This window comes from Symphodus melops (genome assembly GCF_947650265.1).
Source record: "Symphodus melops genome assembly, chromosome: 22".
In the NCBI taxonomy this organism is placed as follows: Eukaryota; Metazoa; Chordata; class Actinopteri; order Labriformes; family Labridae; genus Symphodus; species Symphodus melops.
The window spans coordinates 4,553,235-4,580,976 of record NC_136712.1 but is presented as its reverse complement, the minus strand read 5'-3'; the positions used below and the strand labels follow the sequence as shown (position 1 = coordinate 4,580,976).

At 43.5% G+C, this 27,742-nt stretch overlaps 1 protein-coding gene across 6 annotated transcripts in view; it reads right to left on the bottom strand.

Annotated features, from left to right (window-relative positions):
- Positions 1–27,742, bottom strand: part of syt1a (synaptotagmin Ia) — a 139,608-nt gene that overhangs the window by 59,009 nt on the left and 52,857 nt on the right. For 4 of the 6 annotated variants that reach the window (XM_079334817.1, XM_079334822.1, XM_079334821.1 and 1 more), the window contains one exon: positions 17,633–17,731. The exons of 1 other annotated variant lie outside the window; for it this stretch is intronic. The gene's annotated coding sequence lies outside the window, so the exon portion shown is untranslated. Of the gene's footprint in view, positions 1–17,632; positions 17,737–27,742 lie in introns of all 6 variants that reach the window. One more of the 6 variants, XM_079334818.1, reaches the window with a different exon arrangement.

The following is a 27,742-nucleotide window of genomic DNA, read 5'->3' as shown; positions in this document are numbered from 1 at the left end:
GAAAGAGTAAACGTAGCAAGGGAAATGTGTGAGTCTTAGCGTTATTTATCGGCTGAAACGGAGCGCATCTAAAATGGGAACGCCAAGGAGCAGCGCAGTTCAGACCTTAGATTTAATTAATAAAAACATGCAATGCCAAGCAAGGAGGACGTCTTAAAAGTTGTAGACGTCTGCTGAATTCAGAGGCCATTCACTAAAAATGCCTGCATGGAGGTAAACAGAATGAATCAAGATTACAGTAGGATAGCCTGAAGGTGGATCAGTGCAGGCAGAGAGAGAAAGGCTAATACTCAGCATTAGTCTAAAGCTCAGATAAATAGGTGATTTATTGAAGCCATTAATAGTGAGAGGCAGCCCACACATCTCATTATCCAAGTTAGATTGAGTGGAGTCGGTAAAGAAGCTGTGCCTCGGCTGTTATGAATGAGGCTATTCAATCACGAGTCCTGCTTTATTCCAAAGGTCAAACTGAAGTAAATAATAAGGCTACAAACAAATCATCCAAAGGGACAATATTGCAAAAAAAAAAAAGGTCAGCCTCCAGGACGTTGCTTTTACAAACAGCCTCAAATTACTTTCCCCCATGTTTGACCATGTTTATTGTTTGTCCGCAATATGAAAGCCCTTGACTGAACAAGTCCCATGAGTGAACCTGGAGAGAAATCCATATTAGTTAACTGAAATATGGACGATCAACGAAAACTGTTCTGATGGAGGCAGGAGAGAAAAATCTGGATTTCTTTGAAATTCAAAGTAGACGCAGCATGGGAGGCGACGTTGCTCCTGAAGTAAAATGACTCGTTCCCGTAGTACTTCAGGTGATGACAGCGGAAAGACCAGCAGAAAAGCGACAAACGTGTTTCTACCAAAAGTACAGAGGACTATTGGCCTTTTCAAAAAGGTCTAAAGAACCATGAGAAGTGGGCTTACATAAGTGTGTTGTAAATATTTCAGCATGAAATGGCAATACATCCAGATGGTAAAACCAGCTGCTGTTCAATTTGTCTTCTGAGTGGGGCAATGACAAGACCAATCAGTAAAAGTTAAGCGCTGGTAACCTGACCAACAAGTCCTTGAACTTTCTAGAATTACTGCTCCCTGAGCAGGAATAAGGGCAAGTCCCTGGGACTTCTTAGGGCCCCTGGTCTCATCAGGGTACTTCCAAAAGTCGCTTATCCCTGGGAAAAGTTCCTGTGGTGGAAATAAAGCTTACAACCTTGTACAACTTAATCTTTCTCCTGTGATAAGAGAATGCAAAAAGGAGCCAAGGAAAGGGACACATTTAAAGACGGAAAATCCCAATGAAAGAGCGAGCACCATCAGGTTTGACAGTTCTGATCTGCTCAGCTCAAGCTCAATGTGTTCTTTTGACATTTAAGGGAATAAGGCAGTGTTAGAAAAAAAAATGACAGCCGCTTTGTCTCTGTTAAAAGAGCTTAGCCAAGACACGAAGAACTACTCTGTGGCTCTTAGGCGAGCCATGGAAACACAAAGGGAGAAATCTTGGGCTTGTCTGGTGGCGGGGGGGGGGGGGGGGGGGGGAGTTGTAAAAGGAGCTGCCATGACTTTGAGGCTCATCATCTTCTCGTCCCCTCATTGATGTCAGGTTTACGTAAACAGGCTGCAGAGGCTTTGACTTCCAGGAAATGACATTGGGTTAAAAAATGCTCAATGGAACAAACATGACATGATTCATGACATGTCGCCAATGTCAAAATATATCTTAGCTGCAAGGATAATACAAAAATGTAAAACACAAAATGAAACAAGAATTTATTCAGCAAATGATCCAGATGTAATGGTCAGCTGCAGTTTTCTTAGTTCTTAAATGATCTTAATTTCCATCTAATTGGACTCCTCGCAGCCTCCTGCAGATGCATGCTGATTTCTCCATACATCTCTTCCTTAATTGGCCTGATTTTTCAAGTAAATGAGGTTTTCGCTGGTGTGCGTGAGGCAACCCTGTCCTGACCTTCAGCTGTGGGCCAACAGTTTGTGCTGCTGAGGCAAAGCGAGAACCAACTGTCAGCCCCGCTCCGTCCTGTGTCAGGTGTTGACAAGCTGCATAAACACGGAGTGAGGAGCGTGGCTCACCTGAGGGGCAAAACCGCCACCATGAATGATTTCAAGAGTCACTCAGAGAAGAACAACTGTGACTTTTCCAAACTATCAGTTGAGGACATTAACATGAAGGAGGTTTAGTTTTTCAGAGCGGGTTAGATGGAATACGGAGGCATCATTACATTACCAGGTCGTTTTTGATTGGCTACAGTTTTATCAGCTCTCCAATTAACCAAGTTCAACAGCAGGTCCCTTTTTGGTGGGTTGACTGTCCATCCTATTCAGTAAATACAATATCTAAATCTCCGATAGAATAATATCGGGATTACAAGAAACAGTATGATATTTCTAATGATTTTTAAAAAAATACAGAAAATTTAAGGCTTGATTGGACATGGAAACAGTATGAGATGATCATCAGGTATTTTGGAAGATCAGTGTGTAAAAGCATTCTGTCTATTCAAAGGACAATCTACACATTATTTGGACTGTATTGTAGGAAGAGCACAGATCTATATATACTAGAATGATCTGAATAGGATGCGTCCATTCCAAGACGTAACCTATTCTATGTTGTTGTATTTCTGTGCTGAGAGCAGGCTGGGATGTCCATCTCGGGCTTCCCTGGCTTCTCAATGGTCCTTACAAGTCAGCTGATCACAGATTCTGCCTCTGACTCGTCCACAGAACAAAACTAGGAGGCAGACTCCTTCGAGCTGTGCAAGCTATCAACAGAAATTTTACTATTTCCTTCAAATATATACATCACGGATTACCTTCCTATTCACAGGAATGGGATCTGAACAGTCTCAGAACATTCACAGATCTTCTGGGAAACTGCCAGCCTCACAAAGCGACTGGATTTTACAGTAAGTTGCGATGTTGTACGGTTCTATTTTTAGAGCTGACATTGTAAAGACAAAAATGATATGTCACTGGAGCGTTCACATTTTTGCCCAGAAGACCAATCCGTCGATACCGTTGTAGGTCCACGCCAGTATTGAGACACTTTGCATGATATCAGGAATTAATGTTACAGTTACATCCAGAGTAATTACACATGAATGCTTGTTCCTGGCCTATCCTTCCTGCCCTCTTTGTGAAATCACAACACAACGGGGGAAATGCCCATTCCCACAAACACACTGACACACACACTTAATGTAAAGCAGAGGAGTGCTGCCCTCAAGGCATATCGCCGTCTGTACACAGAAAAAAAATCATGAAAGTGGAACAAATGTGTCCTCAGCTGCAAATCAGACTCAGTTGCAGGTGCTCTTTTTACAAACGCCAGGGCAGTATTAAATTATACAGAAAGTGACAGTGGTTCTGGATGAGCCTCTTGATGTGTGCTGAAAGCCAAAACGGGTTCTAAAAACTTGTTTGGTAGGTAAAATGTGCTTTTGATGCAACTATGTCCCTGAGAAACAGAGCCAGGTCGGCAGAGCGAGGTCTGTAATTTCTCTGAAGTGTGTTTTTTTCCCCTTTCTCGCTTTGCCTGACATGATCCTATTTTGAATGGTCCTCCGTGGTAATAAGGTCATTTGTCTTGTGCAAAGGAGAGGGGGGGATCTATAGTTGTCATAGTTTGAGCTGGAGATAAATGTGAGAGGCTAAGATGTGCCAGGGAAAAGAATGTATGCTGTAGACACTCTCTCTCAGCTTCAGAGTAAGAAAAAAAACAACCTCTTTGTGTAGAAGCAAAAGGCATGCAATTATATAAACACAGATTTATTTTCTTCAAGCTGGTTATTGATCTGATGAAAATGTGCATTTTATTGAAAACTGTAATAAAAAAAAGTCTTAATTTTCTTCAAGCTCTTTTGTGAAGAGCAGTTTATCCCAGTCTTTGAAAATAAATTTAAGGATGTTTTCAACATTTTTTTTTTTTTTTTGGGTTCAGTTCTCAAAAACTGTGGTATGACTTTGATTTTAATTCGCTTAATTTAGGCTGGTGTGAAAACTGTCAGTCAAATGCAAGAGAGGACATATGGGGAGAACAGTGGGGATGACGGGGACCAAAGGACTCTGCCTCTGAATGTAAGACGCTTGCTCAAACCACAAAAAGGGGCTTTCAGTTGGAGATTTTTTGTTGTACAGTATGAAGCACCAAACAGGGTATTCACATAATATTCGGGCACAACACAATGATTCCCTTTTCTAAGCTCAGAAAACACAATCAACATGACTGTTATGCCTGCTGGTTGCTGTTCTGCCCTTCATTCTCGGATCCTTTGAGGTATTCGTTCATCACATCCACGTGTTCCCCACAAAATGTAAACATTTGTTCACTTGAATGCATCACGTATCAATTAAACTAACTCTATACTTTTAGCAACCAAAACAACTCTTGTTAAAGTAGATTTACAATTTTGCACAATTGTTACTGATTACATCTCCTAATCCAGAGGTTCCCAACCTTTTGTTCCTTGGAGCCTTACCTGAGAAAAGCTGAGCCCGAGGACCAACACAAAACAAAACCCCAGGTTGGGAACTAAGAGCCTAAATCATTAACTTCCATATATTGGCAGGTTGCAGGCTTATGCTTATTTGGGAAAAATAGTGAAAAAGAAAAACTGCTTCATCAGAAAGTTTTAAAAAATTGCTGCACCTGTAGTGTTTAATATAAAGGTCTGTGTATTTCAGCACGTCCTTGGTCATTTAACTGAAGCCGACGGGGTAAACTTCCTGCCTGTCTACCTTGTGTCTTGTCTCGTCTTGTTTGTTTCATTAGCTTAAAATGAAGTGGAGTTTCGCAGTCTCGACTGATTACGCTCTCATGCGTGGCGTCTTCGTGACTCCAGGGAACATGACATCGAAGAATCACAAGTGCTTCATACATTTCAGTGCCTGGAAGTTCATTTCCAAATGACAGTAAAAGAAGTGCTGATGACATTTAAATACAGACAATACTGCATACACTGTATCCATAGAGTATAAAGGCATGTCATAGGACCCATGACAATCAATGGCATTATCAATAAAGTCAAATGTTTTACAGTTTAAATTAAATGCAGAACAGGTTCTTCATAGAAGCAGATTTTGATCCCCATGTGCCCGATATCTCAATGAGACGTGTAACTAAGACAAAAACAAGGAAAGAAAATGGGTGATGCTGTATGAAGGCTGAACAGGAAAAACATTTCACCAAAAGAATAAAGGCTTCCTGTGCTTTTGCATCCTCCGTTATGTATTGGGAAAGTCAATAACGCTTTCCTTTTAACTGTGAATGCTTCGTCTCCTCTATCGACTACTAATGGCACATGTTTCAAAGAAAAATGGATTAATCAGCCTCTGCTTCTTAAACCTCCATCCGTCTTTTTAAGCGTGTTGTTATAGTTCTGAATGGACCCACCAAGGTGCGGACCCCGCACGCCGTCTCCACCACAAAGCGCATTTCATCCCTCCTCACTGCGTTGTGTTTCATGTTCATAATTTTTCTTCTCGGGATTGGGCAGTGATGAATGTTTTCACAGCTATAGTGGGAATCCGATTATCATACGGGGATCAGTCGTCATGGAAACCGAGGATGGTGCATGGTGTTAAACCATCCCTTACACATCTTAGAACATTGGGAATTAGTGTGAAAATACAGCTCCCTTAAAATAAGACGTGACAAATTCCTTCTCATGGTTAGACACGTTATGAAGACCATGTTTGTTTGTACAGCCTCCATGTTTGGTTCGAGCACGACCTGTGCTTAATAGAAACATTACCTGAACCTAAGATTGATCAAAAGAAATGCATACATTATTAATGAATTAAATGCTGCTTTTTACAACCCAATATTTTCCGGCCAAGTGTGTGAGAGAAGGTAATGTCGACTCAGATATGTAAACTCTAATGAAGAAAAGTAAACTGCAATAAAAAATAAATAAATTCTGTCTCCTTTCCAGCAGCCTGGAGGTGGAAACAGCCGCGTGCCAGACTCTCTTTGATTATTGTTTTGTGGCGCTGCACTTCGTCTGTGGAACATTTGGACGAGAACAAACTGTGGCAGCTGTTGCAGCGAGGACAAGCTGCAGGACGAATTACAAAGCGATTCACGTTAGGGTATCTTGGTCAATTTAAGCCACATGTTTGCTAATACACAAAAGAAGGAAATAAATAAGTTTCCGGCTGAGCAGATTTGAGACAAACTGGAGGAAATCTCAACAGCTGCTAACAAAAAAACCCCAAAAAAACAAAACAAACCTGGAGTCAGTTTTCACGCAACATAAGTTTATCATTTGGCATTTGGAACTCTTCTCGATGAAGAAAGAGTCGCATCTCTAATTCTTATGTCTCACTTTCTGTACTGTATGTTTCAGCATTTGTTTTTGTTTTGAAAGGAGGAAAATTGCAATAGCTGATATTCTCCAATCGCAATACAAATCTGAAAAGCAGCCAAATGTGATTCAAATGAATGGGGACGAACAACGTGTAGACCCAGAGCGACAAAGTGGCACGAGTATAGATTTCTGTACTGTGTTATCACAATTTGAAACCATCAGCAGAATGACTGAAAATGAAGATGATGATGCCCTGTCTTCCACCACACAGAGAATCATTAAAGCCAACGCCACACTAGCAGAGTTAATACCATGAATCATCCGAGGTCATTCATTGAGAGCAGTGTGATCCTCTGCCGTGTTCTGTTGAAACGCATCACAGCCTCGGCCCTGAACCCTCGACTCCATCCGCCTCGCGCAGCGCTGCCTTGAGCTCTGTATAAACACAACCACGCACAATATGCCCCCATGCACAACAAAAGACATGACCGGGAGCGCTGTCACCACTCATCATGCTGACACAAAGCAGGATGCGGCTCCGATACTGTGCGAGTGGTGTAATAATGCACACGAGGATATGATCTGAGATTTCCTGGAGGCCCGGGGGACAAACAGAGAGGCCAGGTTGAAGAGGATCGAAGCACGGATCAATACAGCGGTGCCTGTCGAGTGTTAAAAAAGCAGCAAAGGAGCTTTTTTAAGAGCTCAATGAGCTGACAGACGGGGTCCTTGACCAGCAGCGGTGACCCACATCGGGGCCTTGTGAAAGAGCTAATGCTGATTAAAGCAACTCAGCACAAGATAAATCACAGCGGCAGCCATGAAGCGTTTCAGAGTACGCGAGTGATACTTGCGGCCATTTTTCAAGCAAAATGTCTCGTAGACAGAGATAAAGGAATAACATGCGTGTGTATAAATATGTATTTGGAAGGGTCAGTGCCCCACACAGGGAATTCAGAGGTCTGATTCCCTCCTCAGTGCCAGTCAAGCTTACTAGTGCGTGATGCAGGCCGGATTGATTGGCAGGCTAAAGGGGGAAAAGGGCGGGTGGGGTGAGAGACGTGCACGGGAGAGAACCTGAGGATAGACTCTGTCACCGATCTGACTGGTGCATTCAGGAAGAAAGAAGAAGTTCCTGGAGGGCGTAATTCGGCCCACCAAAAAGCTCTTAAACCTTCAGCTGCAGCCGCTCAGACACTTTTCTACTCTGGTCCAGCAGAGCAGACAACAACATGACTAACATCACGTTATACTTTCCAATTACAGGAGCGGCTGTAAACACTCACCTCTGTTTTTTTTGTTTTTTTTCTTATCAGTGTCTGCTATGAATGATTTTTAATTTTATAATGTCCCTGTGACTTTTTCAATGATTGTTAGCCAAACACATTTGAATAATGAGATTACATGTGTAATCAGTATGCAGGACACTGAAGCAATCTCAATACTCTGGACTGGAGCCGTTTGAATATTAGACACAACAACAATTTGGGCAAAACTGATAAATACGTGTTAACATAACTACGTGACACCCAAATCAAATCAACAGTAAATGAAGTCACTGACTGGATATGTGCAACAGAGCGCTGACATCTGTTGATGACAGTACAACAATCTAAAGGGAGGAAGCTGTCATGTTCTTCTAAAGATATACCGTATAATAAAAAGCCAAAAGGCTAAATTCAACAATCTGTTAGTCCTCAGATCCTCCCGTTGTTTCAAAAAGATGTGGAACTCTCAAAAAGGGTCACACATAGACCCTTCAATCATTTCCTCTTAGACTGTGACGCACACGCCACTCAAAGTGGAGCTGCTGGCACGGGTTCAGGGGACTACTTCCTCCCGTGGATGGATAAAACATGTTCATGGCTGAGTGAGAATGTCGGTGTTTAGAGATCAAACAAGCTGCGGTGCCAATGTATATATTGGTGATCGGACATATTTATTAACACACCATTCAGTTCACTCATCTGTTCGATGAAATGAAAGATATAGATGTTAACACTGTGGTAGCAGTGAGGTTAGGATTCACCTCTTGTTGTATAAAAAGTGAGATCATGAGATTTTTTTTACAATTTTCTGTTGTTTGAGGTGGAAGTGTCAGATTATTGGCACGAACCATCAGCCTCCATGTTTTAAGATTAATAAACAAAACATCGAAACGAAGATGCATAAACAACAGCTCTGCTTTGAAGTGTTCTGATGCGACAGGATGCAGATAACCTGCGTGTAGTTAAAGATGGCAATCGGCTTGTTAATGACGTTTACCCTTCAAAAGCGACCTCACGGTTTATCTTTGATTCCGGCACTCGCTCCCTAAAGACACTTCAGTCCCGACGGTGAACTTTAACCCTGAAATGACTGGATGAGAATTAGCAGAGTGTTCCGAGGATGTCAGACTCAAGTCACCATAATCCAGCAGCGTGTTCGCAGAGTGAGCTGCCCTCTATCTCACACACACGTGCACAATGCATCCTGGGTAATTTGTTTCTCCAGGGGGTTTATCACATCAGGAGCATGAGAGGTTATTCATACTGACAGCTAGAAAGGAGAAAAGATGATGGACTGCGTTTGGTGAGAGGCAAAGCTGAAGATACATTATTAAAAGAATTGGATATTTTTGGAAACTTCTGAAAGTTTTGTCGTTCTGAAACAGTAACTTGACAAACACCTCCCCCCTCTGCTTTGCCAAACAACCTTCCCCTATGGTTTGACTTTCCTTTATACAAGCCCACAGCCTTGGAGGAGTTGATACAGGCTGTTTAACATGATATGTCACTGGATTTTACGCCAAGCTGCTCTCGGGTCATAGACTCATAGACTCAATCATAGAAGGGTGACTTTTGTTCATTTGGCTTCAAATGTTGAGGAAAAAACACATTCCTTCCCCAAATTAAAAATAAAAAATAAAAAAAATGAGTCACGACTTTTGGCAGTGGGTGAAGGTGACGACGGATGAATAATGCATGAGCTCAATGTGCTGCCGTTAATCACAGTGATCTCACACGTTGCTACACCCCCCCCCCCCCCCCCCCAAAGCACACTCGCATGCACGCACACACACCTCCACTATCTTCTGTAAACTCTTTCCTGTGCAAGTGTACAACACATGATGGGAATTTGGTGCTCCACTTTGGGATTCTATAAGACATTATTATCAAGATTTAGCATTACTTTACTAGATTACAACATGACCATTGTGTTCTGCGTCTCATATTTGGATATTTGCGTTTCCTTTCTTAACCTTTAGAGAACATAAATAAAAAGAGTGAGAAAAAAAAAAAAAGAGAGAAAAAGTCAGTCATCAGTATTCATTTCAGCCGGCTGGATGTTTTTCTTCAGTTTCTCTACTCACTTCATGATGGCTTGCTGAAAATGCTCACAATGCGTGTTCATTTTTAGGGGGGATTGGAGAGAACATTCCCGATGGAAATGAAAAGCCACTGATTGCATTCTACCTGGCCTTTCAAACTTGGCTTTTGTGGAACTCTTCACCAAATGAATGCAAAGGAAAGCTGAATTTCCACTTTGGCAGAAGCTTTCTCCGAATGGCCCACTCGCCTCTCTGTACTTCCAGTCGGCTGGAAGAGGAAGAAACTTGCAAAAGCTCTGAAATTCTTATTCATACCCCAACCTTGCAATCATGAAGACATAAATCCCATTTTGTTTTGCACATCAATGCAGCCTTGGTTTGCTTTCATTCAGGGCTGTGCACTCGGACTGTAAGCCCAGTGAGACACATCTGTAATGGGATCTTTTCTCCTGTAGTGGACCTTATTGATGGGGGGAGCTGATAATATACTCCCAAGTGGACATCTAAGATCAGTGATTAACCTGCATTTACGGCAGCTGGCTCTCCTACAGGGCATGTGGATGCATCAGAGGACAGCAGTTTGGAGAAAACGCCTGATTTAAAGATATCCTCTTTTCTTTTTTTTCCCTTTTTGTGACAACCTTTGAACATGATGGGTCCTTTAATTGCACTAAACTGTGACTGACTGGAAGGTTACCGGGAGATGGTGACACCAGTGACCCTGGACACTGGAAATCCATGTTTTTCCCCCAAAAATAGTTGCAGAGTGAGCCAAAAGGACAAATAAAGAGTTTTGCTCGAAGTGGAAGTGTGATCATTTTAAAGACACCTTTTCTCACTTAAATGGATGGACAGTTCAAAGACGAGTATTTAGCCCAGTGATGAGCATTTCCAACCATCCAATTTATAAAATGAAGATTTCGCTGTGTTCTCATTTTAAATGCACTTATATAGTTTACATTTTCAATCCCGGCACTCAACTTTAGCTTGTGAGAAAAGATTCTGACTTTCCAACTAGATGCTAATTGACGATGAGCAACAGGGAATCACGCAAAGCTAATCTGGTGCATTTGTTTTGATGATGCCGTGTTGTAACATATCAGTCTTGATATCATTCAAGGTTTTCTCCCTTTCTGTGCACACCTTGAAGTCTTCATGAGAAAAGAAGACATACTATGATGGCTTGGAAAATAAAGAGGAGCGTATAAAAACATTAAAACATATAGTGACTGTAGTTTGAATGTGTTTATGGTGTGCAGCGCTTCTCTTTTTACCTTTCAGCACCGTCTCTGTGCTGTCAGCTCTGCCCCCTCCCTCACTACAAACAGAGGTCTCTGGTGAATATGCAGCCTTCTGTGGAGTCACAGATGTAGTGATAAAAAGTCGCTTTTCTTTTTACGCTCAGTTCTCAGCAGACAGGGAACTGATTTACGCGGCGTGCTGACAAGGACGACAGCTGCAGCCTTGCCGAGATGGAAAATATATCCTCGCCCCACCCTTTTTGCTTTCATCCCAATCTTCATTTTAAGTCCGATTCACGGCACCCTCTCTCTTTATGTGCCTCACCTCCTGCCTTCACTGCTGCTCGACATCAAGACAGAGGGTTTCTTGATGGGAGTAAAAGAGGAGCAGACCCTCCTTCGAGAGGCGGCAGCAGCCTCTGTGGTCAGTTGAACTCTTTCCTGCCCCCGTCTGCTTGACACGAGAAAATGAACTTGTGGTAGAAACGAGTCGGAATGCTTTCTAGCCTGCCATACGTGCCTGTGTTCACTCTGGGACAGTGCCCACTTTATTAGCACTGGCCAACACAGAGACAAGGACATACCAGGAGGGACAGTTGGACGAGACAAAGGTCTGGAAAACGAAGGACTGTTGGTCGTCCTCTTCCTTTGAATGCTCTCTCGCACTGATGTGCTTCCATGATGACCAAGGTCTGCTTACAAATCCTGAGGCAAACCTTTTGTTTTATGAGTCGCATCGTCCTGGTTGTGTAGCTAAGTGCATATGAGTTGGTGGCAGAGAGAGGCGGGATTGGGACTGACGACTGAGAGTAGTGTGTATGATTTTTTTTATTGTTGCTATCATCAGCGTGAGGGGGAAGACTGATAGGTAGCTGTAAAAAAATAAAAAAATAAATAAAAACACAGGACGGATGTTCAGTTTAAAAGCTGTGTGTGCAACAATAAACAAGCTAGGCTCCCGTGTCCTGCCTGGTGCTCGCTGCTAATGTGTTTCAGTGATCATCGGCCCTGGAGGAGACAACTAAGTGTCTCCGGACTAAATGCTGGAGCAAGGAGGGGTTAAAAACATTCATTTGCTGAATTGAAGGTGAAATTGCTCCCAGAATTTGGATGTTTTAGGACACAATAGTGTGACGCTGACCGCCAGGACTTAGCTATGTGCTAGCCGCTGTTTTGCATCTGCAACTCTCAGCAGAGAGTCAGGAGCAAAGATGGCTCACTCCTGAGCAACTCGGCTACGGAAAATGATGCCTCGCCGCACACAGAATGACGTAGCCAACAATTTATCACCAATTAAATTTGTCTGCAACTAATTTTGTCATCTAATTACTTCCTGCTGTTGCACCCCGAGCGAGGGATGAATCTGCTGCTGGCTTACAAACACTCGATAAAGTAATCAGTTGATAAAACATCAGGAGTAACTGAAAGCTTCATCATCATTTCCAAAGCTGACAAAACTGACATTTACAAAACGCTTCTTAGAAAAAAACAAACAAAAAAAATAAAACCTTTTTATGTGCAAAAAGAATAACGTGTACCCTGAACTTAAATACTTACAGTATGTACTGTACATTGAACTTGAAAATGGATTAGACAAGATGAATGGAGTGTCATTTAAAATACATCATTAATTGGTCACAGTTCTAACCACATCTCAAGCTAACCTAAGAGTAATGGCCTTGACCGCCGCGGAGGCTGAAAATAAAGTCCAGGCCGAGAGTAGGAAACTGAACGCACGGACGCCTCCCTGTTCATGACACCATTCAGCCTAACAAACACAGCCGCATGCGAATTAGCTGCTTCTCTGGTTAATAACACACCAGTGGTGAACACTTCACTCATGCCTATTCAATTATGCTAATGCACACATATACAAATGACCCGGGTTGGTTATTAGCTGGCTCAATTAGGGGACATGTGTGAGGGGCTTGAGAAAAGAGAGAGAGAGAGAGAAAAAAGGAGAGTGAGAGGTAGTGACGGGTAGTGTGTTGTCAGCTGGTGACTACAGAAGCCTCGGGGCAAGACTTGTGCGGCTTTTGATTGTTTATGTCGGGTGTGTGGGTTGGAGATAGGGTGGGTGGGTGGGAGGGAGGGAGGGGGGCTTTGCTTAGAGGACGTGCAGCAAGGCACAAAATCGACGTCACGCTGAGTCCGTGAGTGCATATTCCCGCGGACGCTCTCATCTTTTCCAGCTCTTTCTCAGTGCATCAGTGACCGTCTCTATCCTGTGAACTCCGTCACTGAAGATCAGAGAGCGTCTCACAGTTCGCCTTGATCACACAGCACAAACAGTAATAACACTTTTTAATGTCTCGCCCTCAAAAGATGGTGTAAAATACTTCTCATTCATTTATGAATCTTGAGTCATTGCAAACCTGCTACAGAGTTATTGTTCGGATCTCATTATATCAATAAGTGCACCTATAAGAATCTAGTTATGCAGTATGGTTTTTAATGCTCCGCACGTATGCATAGTAAAACTGTGTATTACAATCAATAAAATGGATCGGCAACGCCATAACTGACTCATACATTTATTGCAGCCACAGTGGATTCATGACAATGATTTACAACGTGAAATGAAGCATGTTGAGATGGGCCATCTTGGTTATCGTAAACTGCTGCTGGAAAGGGCAAAAATAAAAGCTTTCGGTCACAATTTTGGGTCACGTCACCGACGCAACGAGAGAACGAATACGCTTTTCTGTAATGTTGCCAAGGAACAGCTTCTCACTCACTCAGCTTTGTAATGCCTGAGGGGTGTTTTTCCACTTCTGCTACTTTTGTTTGGAAAGTAGTTTGTGGAAGAGACAGTGACAGATGTTGGGATCAGACCAAAAAAATACAGCTGTTTGGTCAACTTGGCCCACGCAGGAGCTGCGTACATCAGTTCTGTTTTTCAGTCACATGCTCTCCTGTCAACATATTTTGAAGCTTCTGCTTTAAACACCAATCTAAGATTCTCCGTTGTGTTTGTAAGTTAGTCTCCTTGGGAACACAATTTTCAGACATAATGCTCGATGACACCATATTTATTGCCAGTTGCTTAATTCATTTTCTTAAAATTTGCATCATGACTCTGCCCAAGTCGTCCGTTAACTTGACTTCCTTATGATCCACTTTGAGCTGACTATCACAATAAGAGAAGGAAACTGGGAGAGGTGGAAGGACTCAGTCGGACTCAGACCTGGTGGCGCCCACTTGGAGGATCACATGGGGGGGGGCGACTGAACTGTGAAGCTATCTGCAGCCATACTTGGACAACTTCTATAATATATATATTATAGAATTATATATATACTATATATTATTCTGCTCAATTGTATTTTTGAATGTTATATGTTGCTTATTTATGGGTTGCTCTTGTGTTCATTTTTTAAAACACCAATATGTTTCGTCCCTAGCTTGTAAAACTGTTTTAATTTGATTGACAGCTTCTATATGGATACATCTGATTGGTTGATAAAGGGCTAAGCTTTAGTAAAGTGAATCCTGGGCAGCCCTGAATGCAAGCCAACAAAAATGTAATGCTTCGGTGAACCACACGCACAGTTGCAAAGACCCACCCTGTTTATGTGAGCTTTGCATATTTGGAAAGTGTGATTATTTGCCCAGGCTACCTGGTTAAGTAGTGAGCACAGCTGGCCCTGGACTCAACTGACAGCCAGTGTTGGTTAGCAAACAGGAGCAGATTAAAGCTGGTAAATATTCAAACACTGCTGTTCCCGCTCCTCGGCAAGAGCGCCTTCTGAAACCTTCATGTAAAATCGGACACTTCTCACGTTTTATTAAATCGTCCGATGAATAATCTTTACGAGCAAGGCAATAATATGCATCATCTTGGTTGCTCTCTGACTACGTGAGCATCTGACTATTCTTTCCATCAATCCGTGAGATTCAGTTTCTGTCGGATGCGTGACTACTAAAGGAGCTGTCCACATGAGGTGGTGCTGAATATTTGCCCTCTGCTCGCTGGCCTGCAGTCCAGGAGCGCTGTCCATGGTTCTGAAACAGTGCTGCACGGTCTAAGCATGAAGGGAGAACAAAAAAAAGTGTTTCTTTTTTTGGTTTTGTTTTGCCTGGGTAGCAGGGTGGAGCAGCTTGGGCCTGATATCTGACGGATCTGTCTGAAAGAGGCAAACAAGCCCAAGTCTCAGCAGGCAGGAAGGCTGGCAGGGCTCCACGCGTCTACTGTCTCACGTGTCACATGTGACAGTGTCATCTACAAATGGATGGAGGGGTTTGAGGCCTGAATACATCACTTGGCTACAAAACATGGCTGGATGGTGGGAGAAGCATTACCTCTCTGAAGAAGCGTGATCTCAGTTATTTTGATGAATTGGGTGAATTTCTCGAGGCATGTTTCGTTTTTCAGCGACCAAAAGCCCCTCCTGTTTTTTTCTTTTTGTTGTAACAAACTCAGACCTGTTCAGTCACACAGACCCATTATAAGTATTCATCCTAAATGACTGATTTAGGATGTAGGTCTGACCTCTCTCTCTCGCTCTCCTTTTTTTCTTTTCCTTCCATCCTGTCTTTCCCTGGAGGAGAAAAGCCAGCCAATCAGAGTGGACAAGGCAATGAGTCACAGAGGGAGGGCAGTGCTGCGTCCAGTGGACCGAAAGGAGTTGCCGCCTGGCGCTCTGGGCAGGATAAACTGAAGGTTTGGCCATGGATGGAGGGGTTGGGTCAGAACTGTTGCTCACACTAACACCCAGGAAAAGCATGTCGATTGAAAACATTTTTTTTTTTTTTTTAAAAAGCCTCCTTTAAGGCTGAAATTCCTATCCTCCATTACACCTTATCTCTTTTGCTTAAGATTGGAGATCATTTGTTAATCCTACTCCATGTGCACTGTGACACGGCAAGGTTGTGTGAAGGTCAGTCGAGATCTTCATCAAAACTCAGGCTGAGCTGTGTTAAAGCTTCGTAATGGTGTAGATCAGGAAGTGTCTCACAGCTGCTGGATGAACAAAAACCCTGAGTGAATGGGACGTATGAATGAGAGCTGGAGACACTCATTAACTATTGATGTTATGGGAGATCTCACAGCTGGATACACACCACACAGCGCGGGTTTCAAGCGCACGCAGAACTCCTGTCGGAATATAAGCCAACCATTTCTCAAGAACAGGATTCAATTGTCCTCCTCTGGGAATAATTCATTTAAATAGTTTTCATAAACGGCTGCAGATTAGACATAAATCCAACACTAACAATGGCGTGAAGACAAAAGGTGAGCGGAGTGCTCACTGCGGGACGTACAAATCCATTTCTCCACAGAGAACAGTGCACGTGAAAAGGGATTTATTGGACCTTGTAGGAGAAGAAAAGCTTTTGGGAGGTGATGGAAAAAAAATGAAGTCAAAATGAGAAAAATCTGAATTAGTCCTGTGCTTGAAAAGACTGCCGGCTTTTCAAGGCTTGTTCCAGCAAGGAGACAATGGAATCAAATAGACGGTGGGGCCATTTGAAGCCTCGACAATCTACCAACCTTTACCTCTTTCATGTTTCTAAATGAGAGAAGAAGAAAATAAATAAAAGAGCAAATGTTATTAAGAACAGAGAGGCTTTGTTCAGCCCCCCCCCCCCCATAGTCTGTCTTTGTTTAATAGTCTACTGTACGTCAGCATGCATGAATGGACAAAAGGGGATGGAAGGGAAGAGAGATGGACTAGTTGGTTTCAGTTGAATGCTGGATAATTAGGGCGAGGGAGAGGAAGAGAGGGGGGGGGAGAGATAAGGAACGTCAAAAAGGGGAAAAGACAAAACAGCAGCGGAGAGCGGGAAGTGATTCATACGAAGAAGAAGCTCTTATTGAATGAAGAAGAAAAAGAGATGACAACATGACTAAAAACTGCACGATTTTCCTTTCCTCTGTGTGGGAATAAGTGTCTCGTCTGTCTATACTAATGCCATGCTGATCTGAAGCGTGGCCTAACCCGCCATGGGAGTATGCTGAACCCTGACTGTCACTCATATCGCAGATCCCAGCCTGTCGTAGAGCCACGTCCAGCCAAATCAAACATATGCTCCGAAGCCTGATCTGTTTTGGCGGATGATTTTGATTCCGAGTGTCCGTCTTTGGACAAAAAACATGTTTTGTACATTTTCTGAATCTTCTTGGAAGTTTTTGTTTTTCTTTCGCTCCTGAAAATATTTTCAAAATCGCTTTCTTGTACGTTTGCTTTTTTTTTTTTTTTGCACAGTGCCTTGGTCAAATCAAATTTGTCCCTGGTGGTCACATTTAAAAATAACGACACAGACCTTGAGCACTCACAGTTAACGTTTCAGCTAAATAAACAAGAAGGAAACGTGTGTGACAGAAACTTCACGAGAAAATAAAACCGTTAACAATGTCAAGTTTCGTTTTCTCGAGCATCGAATGCCAGTTTAAGTTGAGGGCAAAAAGAAAGAAAAAAAAAAAGAAAGAAGAAGAACGTGAGTTGGGACGAAAGCTCCACAAGTCACTCCAGCTTCTTTTCTTTCTGAATTTGACATTCTCTGACATCTGTCATCCTGGATGAACGCTACGCCTCCTCCTGCTACACATCGTCCTCTCTTTTTCTCTACACGACCTGACTCCTCCGATCAGGCTACTGTACTCTGTCCTGAGAGCCATGTTTGCTGACACATGTGCACACACCATGTCCTCTCCGTCACGGCGACTGTTTCTCACAAAGCAGCGAAAGACAGAGCTCTTAAGGATCTCCACATTTAAAATCCTCTTCATGTGTTTCTCTTCTTACCTGGCAGCACGCTGTCTTCCCCTTGTCCTCTTTACAATCCCAGGCAGCAGGAGGGGAGGGGGGGGGGGGAGGTTTCACACAAGTTCCGGGAGCTCGATTCTGCGCTTGAAGAAGAGAAGAAGAGAAGAAAAGAAAAAAAAGCTCACAAAGCAATCTCCTTTTTTTCTTTTCTTTTTCACACGACGGCGGCTCGAGAAGCACTCACGGCAAACACTGGAGCACAACAGCTCCGGCAACAAGCAGCACGTTATTCTCTCCCTCTCTCTTTCTCCGTCTCTCTATCGGTGACACTCGCCTCCTCTCTCTTCCCGCCCACCTCCCTCAGCCCCCTCCCCCGACTTCTCTCTCTCTCTCTCTCTCTCTCTCTCACACACCCGCTCTTCATCCGTCAGGCGAAATGCACACACATCCTCTCTTTTCTCTCAGCTCACTATTTTCTGACATTTCTCTCCACCTATGTGAAGCCTTTGTAAACAAATATCAGGTGAGGGGGGGGGGAATTTCCAAATACTTCCACTAAAATGACACCTGAATCCTTTCTTTCTTTCTTCGTAGAATAAATAAAAGCGCATCAGAAAATTTTGCCAGTGTTTCGGACGCTGTATTTTGTTGCCTTCTTTCGACCATTCTGGTCAAGGGCATTCCCAAAGAAAGGTGTATGCTAATGTTTCCCGCCTCCAGGAGCTTGCCCGGCCTCCCCTCCACTCTCAGCCCCCCGTCCAGATGAGTCTCTCTATTATCTTGGGGGGGGGGGGGGGGGGGGGGGTTTACATGTGAAGTTCAAGGAGGAGGACGAGCAGCGAAGCGTCTGCCAAGCAGTCGGGTCTCTTTTGACCAGCGGGATGGAGACACAGTGAGGCCGGCGGCAGCTGAGGTGATTGAGGTGCTGATGTTTAATGGCGTTTTATTGGCGTGACATGCAGAAGTAATCAGGCCCACTGCCAGCTTCTGATTCCAGCCATAAGTAGGGGATGATATTCACAACAAACACACCTTGATTACATCTTGTGGTTCATATTAGACTTAGTCAGCCAGACAGAAAATATTACCTCGTACAACTCTTCTATGATTCGTCCAATATGGATTTTTTGTTATTTGCAAGTAACAGACAGTTGTGCAGAATCCTGAAAACTTCGTCCAATCATTTCAATCAACTGAATAAAAGACTGATACAGCGAACATCAGCCTGTTTGCTGTGGCAAAGGAAAAAATGATGCATTTAGTAGGTAGCAGCGTAATAAGTCGGGCAAAGAACAGTGAGTGTGTCAATATGACAACTACAGGGTGAGGAAAGGTCTGCATCAGCCTGTGCAGGTTTACACCATAACAACCTGCAGGCTGTTACAGTTATGATACTTCAACCACTTGTTCAAATAACAACGACTGTATTGATTTTCAGTTATGTTGTTTGTTTTTTTACCAAAATCTGCAGCAAGCAAAAAGAGACGGTGCAGAATTACCCAATCATAACCTGGGACTGTACTCCTGTTGCCATGGTATCCAAACAGGTATCGATATCCTTTGATTTTTACAATCATTGAATCAAAGTTTAAAAAATCTGTTATCATGTCAAAGCAACTGGACATTACCTCCACAGTTCTGACCCAGCAGAACAGAATCGGGGGAATATTCAAGAGAATAAAAGAAAAAGACTGAAGCATGTGTTTATCTATATAATAAAAGATTCATTTGACGTTTGTGAAACAATTCATTTAGAAATACTTAACGGAAAGAAATCCTTGGAGTTCAAATGACGAACATGCTGCGATGAAGCCCGTCATCATTAACCTAATCCCTGACGTGTTTCAAAAGCAATCTGTGACTGAGAGCAGCCCCCTGCTGCTGTTTGTCCACTCAGGGCTTCCATTCGGCCCTTTCAGCCGCCCGCTCATTTCCTCGACAGGTCATCTATCAATCAATCCTCTCTCCATGAAACCCCTTGGCTGTACCTTTAAAGTGTTTGTTTTGCCGCGGATTAGTTATCAGGCATGTGAGTGTTTGTCATTTTCTACTCTGCTTTAAGACATCCGTCTGTGAGCTGGGAGAGGAGGAGAGGAAGTCTCCAGCAAACTCAAACTCTGCCTGACACACGACTGCAGGCATGAGCAGATGTTATATCTGTGTGTGTGCGTGTGTGTGTGTGTGTGTGTGTGTCTAACACACAGTACATGGTCTAATAAGGCTTAGCAAAAGGCACATGACACTGTTGACAACACACACACATAAAAAAGCCATCAGATATACAGCAGAGGCGGAGGAAAAGCAAACAGGGAGTCTGAGTTAATGATTAGCCATGGACACCCTGTAACTGCACAGCTTTCTCCTCTGTACATAAGCTCTGGTTCACTGGCTCTGGGTGTACAGTATGATGTGTGTGTGTGTGTGTGTGTGTCATGTGGCCGTGGGGGGAATCAATTCTGGGGGTTAGGCAGTGAGGCCAGAGCGGATCTGCGGCCCAGCAGTCTTATAGATCAACCCTAACGAGCAGGGGAAGGGTTGCTTCCATGCTGAGCGGCGTAGGTCATCCTCTATGGAGACTCTCTGTTGTCAGTCCCCGAACAGTTCCTAACAGTACCAGCGCGGAGGACATTCGCTGTCGTCGCTACAGGCTAAAACCGGAACTTTTGCTGTAGCTTAACTCCCTAGCGAGATAGATCAAATATTTGGGGGCGAAAAACGTCTCTTCGAATCAGAGTAAACAATCTGTTCTCTGATTGACGCACGTCGTCTTAGTCGTGTGAATGAAAAAGAGCAAAAACTTGACCGCTTCAAAAGAAAGCACGGGGTGAAAAAAACATTAGGAACCACATGAGTCACTGGCTGAGAGAGAAATGATTGAGAACATAATGACCAAATGCTCGGAAACGCTGCATGCGCACTTAATTCCATCGAGAGAGCTCTTGAATTTGAACAAAAGTCAAGTGCCATACTTCGACTTTTCACAAGAAATGGACAAGAGATATGAAGTGAAAGGGCAATAAAAAAAGAAAAAGGAAATCTTTCAACCAGGAGCCTGTGAGGGGTCATACATCAAACTAGACAATCATACGGAAAAAAAGAAAGGGGGGAAGAAGGATCAACAAGGTGAAAGAGGAGTGAAAAGGGCGAATGGCATTTGGAAGAAGAGTATAGTGGTTAAAAAAAAAAAAAAAAAAAAAGAGGAAGAGGGCTGAAAAAAGGGAACATTTTCCAAATGTCAAGAACATTTGGATGGTCACCGCTGAACACTGTAAATCGCTGCTCTCACTCAGCACAAAGAGAGGACTGAGAAGAAGCACACAAAACACACTCGCTCTTGCATGTTAAGCGACACATTTAGTGCTACAGTGGGAGAACAATATGAATTAAAACCGCAAGCGGGGATGAAGGGCCCGAAGCGCCCCGTGCATGTCGGGGTGTGTTGCGACCGCGGGAGTCCAATCGTGAGGCGTGGCCAAGCAGCAGGCCTCAGAGGTTGATGTGTGTGAAAAGTTTGACAGTACACTGAGGCCACGCCCCTTTTCTGTAGACTCGTGAGGAGAGCATATGGAGATCTTAAACACGTCTAGAACACACTGACACGGTAATGATCGCATGAACAGGGTCTCACTAAAGCATGTTCAAATAGGAAGCCTGAAAATGCAAAAATTGCTTCTCATTTATACATTCAAATAATGATGACGGACTTCCTGTCGGGTTTTGACTATGGGTGCCAGAGGATTTTTTTGTACAAAGTCGCGGAAGAATAAAAACAGTCCTTTGGGAAACAAAAGGGTCCTTCACACTGTCGGTGCTTCGGGCCCTGAAAATGTGTGTGTAAAAGGTGAAAGATGATGATCTTTACAGTAGACCACCATCCTTGTTTAAGGATATGGGACTTGTTTCAGATAAAATCTTTCCCCTGCATTTCTCATGCATGACACACAAGGAGACCGCTCTCTATGTATGGGTCCCATATTTCACTGTCTGCATAAGTTCCACGTTTCTTCTAGGGGTGCAAGGGGAACTCAAATCTCACGCTTCAGATCGGATAACGTGTTCACTTAGTTGACGGTGATTCTAATGTGGCAAACTCCAAAGTTGGGCTTCAGAATGCCTCTTCAGAAACCAATTGGGGACATCACTTAAAATACGGCCATGTTTTATACAGTCTATGTTTGTGACTTTGACTAAGGGAGGAAATTATAAAGGTAGCATATCATATAATGTCCTTTACATTTCGTTGCATTAAGTTGTCAAGCTTGTGCTGCTTTAAAGCATTCAAGTTGTATTTCTTTGGCTAAAGTATCTAGTTCTAATTCTCTCTGAGACAGAAACATGCACTTCCAAACGGAGGAATGAATCCCTAATTACAATTGATGTTCTACACTCATTTCTCTCTCTGACTTCTCTCCCTCTGTGTGTCTCTCTCGACTGCTTCAGGAAGCTGCCACGAATCACTTACAGCTTATCGCTGGGTAAGTGGCTGCTCAAATATGGGAGCTATTCAGAGAACTCTTTTCAATGCACACAGATGCTCCTTTCACCAACCACCCGGCTCCTCTCACTCACAGGCACGTGGCAGATACTGTACGCACACCTAAGACAACACACACAGAACACCTGCCGGGGGGGTCACTGACACTGTCCAATGGCACTGATGTCACGCAGATGTTCGGCTGGTGCTCAAGGCAACAGGAGGAGCAGAGAAACACCACGGTCCTCCAACTGTTCCATTTTTTAAGCTAATAACAACTCTGGTGTGTTTGAAAGTTACTGTGGATTCAATCAACATTTGTTGAGTGCTTCTGTTTGATTTGTAACAGCTTGACAGCTTTTGTTCTCTCTTCAATTTCGTGCAATACTAAAAAAAGAATCTTTGTGATGTTCTTTTAATCTATTGTATTATTAATTATGATCTTTGTCATAGTAATGTTAGGTTGTAGTAATAATTGGATCTATCTAATTTACTGCATTAAAGGGCACTCTGAAGGGTACAAGTAAGGGGTTAAAAAGCGTTGGGACTCTGTTAATAGAAAAATCAAGCTGAGCTCAGTAATCAACCTCTTGTGGATCTCATGAAAAGGACGCCGATGCTCCTTTGATTCTTGCATCTCAAAAACCCCAATCAAAACACACCTCTCTATGTCAACATGAATACGAATGAATTTCTTGGATAAACTCGTTTTACGCGGATGGATCAACTGAGTCGATGTGAAAGGAGACACCTGCTGAGCCCTTTAAAAGATCCAGTTCATGCTGTCGGCTATCGCTGCTGAACAGAATGGAGCCATCAGCAACAGATGAAGTAGAAAGACTTGAAGAATTTCAAGTCCCTTCGATGTGTTAAATTAAAAACAACATGACTCCACATTTAATGATCGCTTCATTACAAAACGATAGCGATAACACTTTAGGAAATGTTGTGTTTTAGGCTTGTTTTGCTGCCCCCTAGTGACCAAAAGACATTACTGTAGAGCTTTAAAGCTCCTGTGAGGAACCTTCTGGTGGCCCCTTGTGGACAAAGCAGTACAGGAAGTGAATGTAAAGCACACAGTCTGACAGCAGCACTAACACTAGATTTATAGAAATGGTGGCTGTTCTTCTCGATGTCTTGTTTGCTTAGACGACCTTGATTATTCACTTATAACCTTTATTTAAACGTAAACCCAGCTGAGGATATTTAGGTAACCTCTGTGTCTTTCTAAAGATCAATTAGTGTGCTTCCTCGTCTTTATAGCCTCGCCTGCTTTTTCACTCCAGTCGCGAGGCACCGCAGCTCACACAGGTCACATCCTAGTCATCCCAGCGGTGATCATTACGACATTCTTATGAAGAGATGAGTGGCCCTTTTGACCTGAGAGTCCTCCTGAGTCACGCACGTGAGCATGAGGAGGAGGAGGAGGAGGAGAGCAACGTGACGTGACGGGAATTCATTCCGAGCGATGACTGGAGCCAGAGTACAGTATGGAGGTGAAACATTTCAAACAAACTGGATTTATCGTTGACTGTTATTTGGACGGCCTCTGTCTCGGACAGGATCGGGGGAGTCAGCGTAAGAGCGCCCCGGGCCGAGTATGTGTAGGGGACTCAGAGGGGGGATTAGAGGGGATTTAGAGAGCAGTAATTACCCTTGCCCATGGAGGGTCTGGTAATTTAATTACCTTAGCCATTCTGTTATTGCCCGGCAACACTGAGGCGCCAAGGTCAGGGGGCAGAGAAATTTCAGAAGATGCTAAATTTGTTTATGAAATCACTACAATGAATACTCTATTCTGATTGGTTAATTGCTGCAACATACTGCCTGTTATGTCTGTGCAGCAGGCTAAATCTACAGTCACATTTCAGGTTACAGACACAGCAAGGTCCACCCACTTTTAATTACTGCACAAGAGTCAAAGACACAAAACACTTTGACACATTTAACACATTTAACAAAGCAGCTCTGTTCGCCATTCACTCAACTAAGGAACTACAGTTTCCAAGAGGAGTGATTCATACTTGACGTAAATAGGCTCTTTAGATGTCGAACTTCTAAGAGGATGCATCACAAGGTCAACTTCATGACCTTTTATTGAGAGCATTGCGAAAATGGAGAAGAATAATTGTTAAGTCAGAGTGATGAGGTTAAAGAGGAGTTGATTTGGTGGGAGAGAAAAGAGTGACAGTTGAGGGATGTGACTCGTGACTCCCCCCCCCCCCCCTCCCCCCTCCCACCCCGCACAGGAGGGAGAGAGTCACGATCCACTACTGAGCGGCTCAAACTAACACACCATTAACTCGCCAACTACAACTCTCATGCAATCACACGTTAAACGCACATGTTCCAAAACTGAGATATTAAGCAAAAGCAATGCCCAACATGGCACTTTAATACAAATGATCCACTTAAAGTCCCCTTAAGCTCTGCACCAAATGAGTCCTGATGCCGCTAAGCTTCAGGTTTGTCATTTGAAACTCAACCGTTCATGTTTTCGGTCAGCAAACATGAAGCAGCATCAAGTGGATTCAATGCATGTATAAGCTGCAGCGGGGAGATAACGTCCCTCATCCACCTGCATGCTGCACAAGCATCCATGCAAACACAAATGCACGCTGACATTTCAATCTGGACTCCTGCACACGGCAGCACCTGAAGCAGACGCACTCGTCCACACTACATCAAGCCCCAACAGACCTTCATATTCTGGGTCAAGGGTGGTCAACTGCTATGCTATTCAAATCATACGATGGACGATGATGGACAGTTAAAGGGACACAATGAATCCACATCAGCGAGGCACATTTTGTGCAGATGTGCCGATGCATCTCTACTCGTCGCCTGTCAAATCATTGAATCGAAGAATCATTCGGGTACAAGTTCAAGTTAGAAACCAGACTTACTGTGACAAATCATTTACTTTGATAAACTTAATAGAACAAGATGACTTCTCATAAATCATAGTCAGTACTAAAATTGTTGTTTTGGGAGATCGAGAGATTCAGATTGTGAGCTGCTGTACAGATACCTAAAGTAACTGCTGGTAAATATTCTCGCTCTAAACAGACTTTATGTCACCGCAACATAAAGTCTATTTAGTCTATTTTAGTCCATATAGGACTGTTTTTTGTGCAAAAACTGCCCTCGGATCGGTACCTTCTCCTGCACAATCGTTCATGTTGGCACAATCTCTCATCAGGCAGAACTGAATCTGTCCGTCAGGCACCTGTTTTGGAGGGGGAAGCGTCCAGACAGATGTTTCCTGGGACTGTGCAGGATGATTGATGCCCTTATTGTACAGCTGTTTAACATGCCAAACACCCAAGGGGGTTTCCTGCTCTTCTTCTTCTCTCTTTTTTTCCCAAGCTAAAGAAGACGGCGGATTGGCAGCTTTCCAGCATCAAGCCTATCAGCAGACATGTATCCCAGATCAGTGAAATTACCTTCCTCTGCAGCCCACTGGAACATGTAGAGGACATGAGCAGCTGCTGCCAGATCCCCCCGTACAACCACCTGACGGGTGTGATGCTATCGACTTGGCAGAATTAGGCCGCCTCACCGAGCAATAATTACAACACGAGATCTTAATCTCAAACGAGAGAACGAAAGCGTCGGGGGAAAAAAATGGAGAGAAAATCTCCGGCATGAAAATCATCCCGTTCACGGAGTCGCTCTTCTCTATCTAACCCCTGTGACACCCCTCTACCCCCGTCATTCGTCACCCCATGAAGTCACCTTGACGGAGCCCTTCATCACTGGATTGCACGTGTCAGGATACATCACAGTCTTGTTTATAAAATCAAGACAAGGTGTTTGAGAAAAACAGACTTGCCTCCTGACCATGTAAAATCAAGCTTGAATTACATCAATTAATGGGCTTTACGTTTCTATAAATAGCTCTATTATGGTACGGAAGAAGTTTTGACTCATGTATTTTCTTGTGTTGGAAAAATAGCTGTATGTCACCAGAGAAGTCAGAGGACGGCAACACTGGGAACCAAACCAGCATTTATTCTTTAGCTTTAATGCTAAACACAAGAGAGGAAGGCACTCGGGGACTCTCTTTGAAACTCTTAAACCGAGCCCGCTCTGACAAACGCTGCTGAATTGCATTGTTTTAGCAAAGAAAATTGAGGCTCTGCTCAGGAGGCGGAAGTAGGCAAACACTCCTCTCACTCCATCCGAGCTGCATCCTTCTCACTTTTCCCTTCCTCTCTCTCTCCCGTTCTCTGTCTCTCCGTGGACGCCGCTCTGCCACTTTGGATCTGTCACGGGCAATAAGGATGAAAAATTGTCCTGCTCTTTGGCTCCCCAGTCTGCACGCCAGTTTCAGCCTCCACCTTCACATGCCTCGAGGAGGAAAGAGCTCCGCACTCGCAAAACAAAATAGGATTTAACAAGGCCGGAATCAGTCACAATGCCTCGGTAAATAGCTGCTGAACCCTGCCTGAACCAGCGGCGGCGGTTGAATACAGACTTTAACATAGATGTAGGGAGCGAGAGGATGGAATTCGACGGTGCAGGGATGATTTTAAAGGTTGGAATTCACGACAGAACACAAATAAGAAGAAATGGTTACATCAGAAAAGATGCCAAAGTCAGCATGAATACAATCTGAGCTTCTTCACAGTGGAGAATGGGAGCTCTGATCTCTCCGTTAAAGCCTCAATATGAGATGTGTGTGCTCTACAATGCAAGCTCTTTTTAGACTGGACTAGATGCAGGTATTATGATGCAGTTGGTAGAGTCAGTCGTCTCTCAGCTGGAAGGTCACGGGTTCGGTCCTCTGCAGCCACAAGACACTTAACCCCAAGATGCCCCTGCTGCTTTGTGGGCAGAGTGTGAATGTGTATGAATGGGGTAAGTTATATGTGATGGTCACATACTGTAGCAGCCTCTCTAAGAATGTGTAGGTGTGACCTGTGGTTTAAAAGCCCTTTGAGTGGTCGGAAGACTAAAAGCGCTACATTTAAGTCCATTTCCATTGCATTCAGTTAACACTGCTAGTTATTGGTGAAATGTTGCAAATTATATATATAAAAACTCTTCATCGTCTCTCACTTTCTATTGAGTATTACAGTAGTTCCAACTGCAAGCTGCAAATGTACCTTCAACAGATACACATCAATATTCGATTTGGCACAAATCAATACGAAACAACAAAGTCTAAAGTCTTTCTCTGTACTTAATATTCAGCATGAGCAACAGAAATCTGAAGCGACAAATGATTCATCTTCTTCTGTTCTTCTGATAAAATCTGTCGGCACATTGACAGGTGATGCGGTCAAATGTCCCCTTGTGATGCCACCCCCCCTCTCTGATAGAACTTAAAATCAACACGGCATGATTCAACGCAGAAGATTCTGCGTACCACGTTTGTGCTTTCACAATCTTCTATCCTTTTGCCGACCATCAGAGGAATGTAACTGACGTATGTTTCCACAGCCAGCAGGATCGAAGGAGGCACGGCAGCATGAAGCGTTCATGTTGAGGGCTCCCACTGGGGCTAATGCTTTTTATGGTCCATTTACTTTACGACCTTTTGAATTCTTAATGAAATATAAAACATATATGGCATAATGTCTTACACAGCAGTGCAATAACATGACGATGAATTAGCTTTAAATGAACCTGAAATGATCTCCAGGGGGGGTGGAACTCATGTGTTGAAT